Source organism: Rhinoderma darwinii, chromosome 2, assembly GCF_050947455.1.
Source record: "Rhinoderma darwinii isolate aRhiDar2 chromosome 2, aRhiDar2.hap1, whole genome shotgun sequence".
In the NCBI taxonomy this organism is placed as follows: Eukaryota; Metazoa; Chordata; class Amphibia; order Anura; family Rhinodermatidae; genus Rhinoderma; species Rhinoderma darwinii.
In genome coordinates, this window is record NC_134688.1 from 275,543,474 (window position 1) to 275,550,230 (window position 6,757).

The window sequence follows — 6,757 nt, forward strand, 5'->3', positions numbered from 1 at the left end:
GTACATTCGTTTGTTTTTTTAAAGTCTAATATGGTGTATCAAGATTAAACAAAAGAGTACACGTTACCTTACACTAAGGGCCTGTTCACATCAGTGTTGGCTTTCCGTTGAGGGGTTCCGTCGGAGGTTTCCATCGTGGAACCCCGCAACGGAAAGCCAGTGTGAAACATTATCTTCCGTTTGCATCGCCATTGATATCAATGGTGAAGGAAACATTGATAATGGTTTCCGTCTGTCAACGTTCCGGCAGGTTTCATTTTTTTCTACTGAAGAAATTGCGCAGATGGGGCAATTCCCTTATTTTTCCCGCCAGCCGTTTTACTCACTTGCGGAACAAAAAGGCCTCCGCCTCCCATTGAAATAAATGTGAGGCATTTTCGTCCATTTTTTGGTGCGTGTTCCGGGTGCGTTTTCAGCCTCAAAAAACTTTAAAAAAAAATAAAAATTGTCAACTGCCCCGAAGTGAAATTTAGCCTTCAAAATCCATATGAGACAGCATATCTGTAGCACTACGACCCTAAAGCTATGGATAAGATTAGATACAGCGGTTTAGCAGACAGTATCACACATTATAGGATTAGATATAGGGCTCAGCAGACAGTATCACACATGATAGGATTAGATATAGGGCTCAGCAGACAGTATCACACATGATAGGATTAGATATAGGGCCCAGGTCGCTGACATTGCAGCTCTAGCGCTGGACCCAGGAAAGGTAAGAATAATAATTGTTTTGCTTTTTGACGTGATACTAATTATTTTTGTGTGTTTGTGTTTTGTTACAAGTTCGGTTGTTGTACTACTTCTAATACGAGGACTCTTTTAATAATTGCTTTTTTTTTTAGTCTCAATAAATTGTATAATGAGGGTTGTGTGTAATTTTTATTTCCATAAAATATTTTAGCTATGTCCTTGTATTTGTTTAAACTTTATAACTAACGCTCGAGTAATTTTCGCTGGCTAAATCACAATGATCATTACTAAGTTGGAGAATTAATGTTAGACATGAAGAGGTTAACACTAATCCACATTATTAACCTGCTACCCAGCGCCCCCAGGAAGAGCCGGGTACGATCTAGTACCCGACCATCTGTAGTGACAGAGGGCCACCAGCCGCAGTCTGGTATTAATAGGCTGGGAAAGGGCAAAAACTGTGACCTTCCCACCCTGGTAATGCTAGGCTGCTGTTGCTGTGTTGTATCTGGATGGTTATAAAAATGGGGAAACCCCACATCGTGCTGTGAAATTATTAAAAAAAAAAAAAATGACGTGGGGTCCCCCCCAATTTTAATAAACAGCCAGATACAACACAGCAACAGCAGGCTAGCATTACCAGGGTGGGAAGGGCCACTGTTTTTGGCCTTTCCCAGCCTAATAATACCAGCCTGCAGTCACCCCCGTGCCCGACCATCACTACAGATGGTCAGGTACTGGATCGTACCCGGCTCTTCCTGGCACCCCTGGTGGCGGTGGGTTCCAGAGTAATAATGGGGGTTAGTGTTAGCCTTTTCACCGGCTAACACTAAGCCCCGCCTTAGTAATGGATGCTGTCAACCTGTCAGCGGCCATTACTAAGTTGGTAACGATAAAGTTGAAAAAAAAAAAAAAAAAGACACAGAACAAATAGATTTATTGAAATAAAACACCCCCACACAACCCTCATTAACCATTTTATTCACAATAAAGAAGCCCTCATCGAAGTAGTCCTCGAATCCGACGTAGTCCAACGACCCAACCTGCAAAAAAAAACACTAAAACAAATTCATTAGTAAGAGCCTGTCCACATCACCGCTGCCCTTCCATTGATATGTTCCGTCGGGTTAACCCCTCAACAGAAAGGCAAACTGAAACCTCCGCTTCAGTTTCCCTCACCATTGATCTCAATGGTGACGGAAACGTTGTGAAAGATTTCTGTTTCTCACCGTTGTGGCAGGATTCCGTTGTTTTGCGTTGTCGACTGCGCTATTGATTCTGCCAAAACAACGGAACCCGTTCACAACGGTGACAAACAGGAACCATTAGCAAAGTTTCCATCACCATTGAGATCAATGGTGATGCAAACGGACTTTACGTTGAGGGGTTAACCAGATGGAACCTCTCAACGGAAGGGCAGCGGTGATGTGAACAGGGCCTTAGATACAGGGCCCATGTGCATGTGTGATACTGTTTGTTGTACCCTGTATCTAAGCCTAAGGTAGGGTTAGATACAGGGTCCAGCAGACAGTATTCTTATGCAGTATAAGCTTGGGGTCTGTATCTAAGCCTAACAAACGGTAGGCCTAAAAGGGGGTTGTACAGACACTAAACATTGATGGCCTATCCTCAAGGATAGGCCATCAATAGCTAATGGGTCGAGGTCCCACTAGCGGGACCCCCGCCATCCAGCTGTTTTGAAGGGGTTGCAGCAGCTCGTAGGAGCACTACTTCCCCTTCATTTCCCGCCCTTGCTCACACTGTGAATCGCTGACACGTCCGTGTCGGCAATTCAGTGTGAGAATGTGACCGGAATGAAGGGGAAGTAGTGCTCGTACGAGCGGCTACTACCCCTTCTAAACACCTGAATGGCGGGGGTGTCGGACACCAACACATCAGCAAGACACTTACCTCCTCTTCGGCCACTGCTGCAGACACAAAGCGAGGGGAGAAGCAGCTGGAGATGAGAAGTGTGGTGGAGAGCAATAGAGAAAAGCTTACCTCTGCACTGCTGCATTCACTCAGCTGTCAGGAGACGTGGGCTGGATTAGAACAGGAACCGACGGCATGTGATGACGTCACACAGAGCGCCGCGCATGCGCAGTCCTATAAAGTGAGACCATCTACTTTACAGTCTCAATGCGCAAGCGCGGGATTTCAGGCGCAGTGAAGTGAGAGAAGCTGTCAATCAACAATAAGGGGGCGGAGCCAACTCTGAAACGCCGGAGGAAGAAAAATCTGACTCTTTTCGAGTGAAGATTTGACTCTTTTGTGGTCATTTGCATACGGCGCGGGACCATTGAAAACCGGAATACTGAAGGTACAGAGCCAACTTATTTAGAGGTTAGTTAACAATGATTTTTCACCCACTTTCAAATGGTATTGCAGGCTTCATACCGAAAATGCTGGTGACAGGTTCCCTTTAATACGTATTGCCCAGATTCTGCAGTTTTGAGAAATATCCCACATATGGCTCTAGTGCGGTAATGGACTGAAGCACCGGCCTCCGAAGCAAAGGAGCACCTAGTGGATTTTGAGGCCTCTTTTTTATTAGGCACCATGTCCGGTTTGAAGACGTATTGTGGTGCCAAAACATTGGAAACCCCCCAAAAGTGACCCAATTTTGGAAACTAGACCCCTTGAGGAATCCATTGTAGTTTTCTTGGGGTGCATGCAGCTTTTTGATCAGTTTTTATTATATTTTTAGGTGGCGTGGTGACTAAAAAACAGCAATTCTACTATTGTTTTTTTATTCTATTTTTTTGCCAGCGTGCACCGTGCGCTATAAATGACATATTCACTTCATTCTGCGGGGCGATATGATTACGGCGATACCAGATGTTTATAGTTTTTTTTTATGTCTTATGGCGTTTGCACAATAAAATACGTTTTGTAAAAAATCATTCACTTTTGGTGTTACCTTATTCTAAGAGCCAGAACGTTTTAATTTTTCAATCAATAAAGCAGTGCGAGGACTTATTTTTTGCGTAACGAACTGTAGTTTCGATCAGTACCATTTTTCGCTACATGCGACTTTTTGATCTCTTTTTATTCCATTTTTTTGGGAGGTGAAGTGACCAAACAATTGTGATTGTGGTACGGTTTATTATTATTTTATTTTACGGCGTTCACCGTGCGGGATAAATAACGAAATAATTTTGTAGTTCAGGCCGTTACGGACGCGGCGATACCAATTATGTATAGTTTATTTGTTTGTTTATATATTTTTATTAATAATAAAGGACTAATAAGGGAAAAAGAGGGATTTTTACTTTTAATACTTTTAAAACTTTTATTTTCTTATTTTTACACATCTTTTTTTAACTTTTTTTTTTACTGTATTACTTTGTCCCACTAGGGGACTTGAGGGCAGGAGGCCCTGATCGCTATTCTAATACACTGCACTACATGCGTAGTGCAGTGTATTAGAACTGTCAGCTACTCACTGACAGCAAGCCTAGTGGGTCCTGACGTTGTCAGGACCCACTAGGCTTCCGTCTATGGCATAGCCGGACGCCATTGTTTGGTGTCCGGTTGCCATAGTCACCATCGCCGGCCGCTATCGTGTAGCAGGCCGGCGATGGCAGCTTAACCCCTAAAAAGCCGCGATCTCTATAGAATGCGGCTTTTAAGGGGTTAATCAGCGGGGACACAGCGATCGGTCCCCGCTGTAGGAGCTGCGGCAGCTGCTGAACAAGACAGCAGCTGTCACAGCTCCTGTATGTGTCGGGAGGACGGCCGAAACGGCCGTTACTCCCGAGACGTACTATTAGGTCATGGAGCGCGAACGCTGTAGTTACCATGACCTAATAGTACGTCCAGGAGCGGGAAGGGGTTAACTATCGGCATGACCGCAGCGATTCGGTCTTGCATCAATGTGACATGCTCAATTACACTCCTATAAGGTGTGGACTCTTGCTCCCAGGTTTCCTTGGCTATGTCCAGGAGACCACGGGGTTGTCTGCCGTATAAAAGTTCGAAAGGAGAAAACCCTGTGGATGATTGAGGAACTTCACGTACAGCGAACATCAAATAGGGCAGAAGACAGTCCGAATCCTTCCCATCCTTACTAACCACCCTCCTCAACATGCCTCTTAATGTCTTATTGAATCTTTCGACAAGACCATCAGTTTGAGGGTGATATATAGAGGTATGCAGGTGTTTAATTTTCAGCAGTTTACATAATTCCTTGGTGATTTTGGACATAAAGGGAGTTCCCTGATCGGTAAGGATTTCCTTAGGTAAACCAGTACGGGAAAACATGTAAAACAACTCTCTTGCAATGGCTTTTGAAGAGGAATTTCGCAAAGGGACTGACTCAGGGTAGCGTGTGGCATAGTCCAACACCACTAGGATATATTGATGTCCTCTAGAGGATTTGACTAAAGGGCCGACCAGATCCATGGCAATTCTTTAAAAAGGGATCCCAATGATAGGCAAAGGCACCAGTGGACTCCTAAAATGTGGCATAGGAGCCGTTATCTGACACTCCGGGCAGGACTCGCAATACCTCTGAACTTCCGTATATACCCCCGGCCAGAAGAATCGTTGTAAGATACGCTCTCTGGTCTTTTCGCAACCTAGATGTCCACCCAGCACGTGTTTATGAGCCAGGTCCAACACCGTTCTACGATACGGTTGGGGTATCACCAGCTGTTCAACAACCTCCCCACGTACGTTATCTATCCGATACAGCAAATCCTGGTTAACCGCCATGTGTGGAAACACCTTATCAGCCCCTGGATGTTGAGGCACTCCATTTAATACCTTAGTATTTTCCCTGGCTTTTACCAATGTGGGATCGCTAAGTTGAGCGGTCCCAAAATTGTTACGTGATACATTTAACTCTGGTATCTCAGAAATTTCCTCCTGCTCATCTGTTTCACCAGCAAAAACAGCCAGAGGAAATTTATCAGGCTCAGTGGTCACCCCTACTGCTGGCACCTCAGCATCTTCGTTAAAGGGTTCTGGGTTAATCACAGCGCACACATTAATACCATCATTAACATTTACAGTGGAGGTTACATCTTTCTTCCTCCACAAGTCCCAGAACACTGGGAAGTCTCTCCCCAGGATCACACTGTGCATCAGGGACTTGACAACACCCACTTCATGGCAAGCGGTTCCACAGGAAGTCTCTAGAGTGACCAAAGCGGTGGGGTATTCTTTAGTGTTCAGGCTGGCATGCACCAGGGTAACCAGACTCCCAGAATCCAGCAAGGCACTCACAGTACACCCTTCCACTTTTACGACACACATTTGTTGCTCAGTCTCGTAAACAGTCTCAGCAGAACAAACAGGACGTGCAAACAAGGATATTCGCCTTGCTGCATCACACTCCATTGGCTCAGTAGTCAGGGGACAATTTGCAGCAATATGCCCAGGTCCATAACACCGCCAGCACTGTATGCGGCCCCGGTCCCCAACTTGAGACCCTGGTCTGGCCTTCAGTGTCTCTCTGGGATTTCTTCCCTCCGTCTGCTCCCCTTCTGAGCCACCTCCCTTAAAGACATTTCTCACCCCTCTAGTAAATGGAACAGTCTTACCGAGTGCTCCGCACGATTTGCTGTTCCTGGGGTTAGAACATCCAGGCGGTACTTCTTGGAGTAGATCCTGAGTAGCTCTGTACCTTTCAATCAGGTTCACCAGCTGTTCCGCATCTGTAGGATCTCCTTGACCGACCCAACGCTGAACCTTTGGTGGTAAGGAGCGGATATATTTGTCAAGCACCACTCTCTCCACGATCTGCGCAGGGGTTGATTCCTCTGGCTGTAGCCATTTCCTTGCAAGATGGACAAGATCATACATTTGTGATCGCGCAGGTAGGTGTTCCACGAAAGTCCAGTTGTGCACCCGTTGAGCACGCACATTCATATTAACACCCAGACGGGCAAGGATCTCACCCTTCAGCTTGGAGTAATCCTTGGCATCCTGCTCATTCAGATCAAAGTACGCCTTTTGCGGCTCTCCGGTTAGGAAAGATGCCACCACTGCTGCCCACTGATCTGAAGGTAACTTCTCTCGTTCTGCCACTCGCTCAAACACCATGAGATAGGCCTCAACG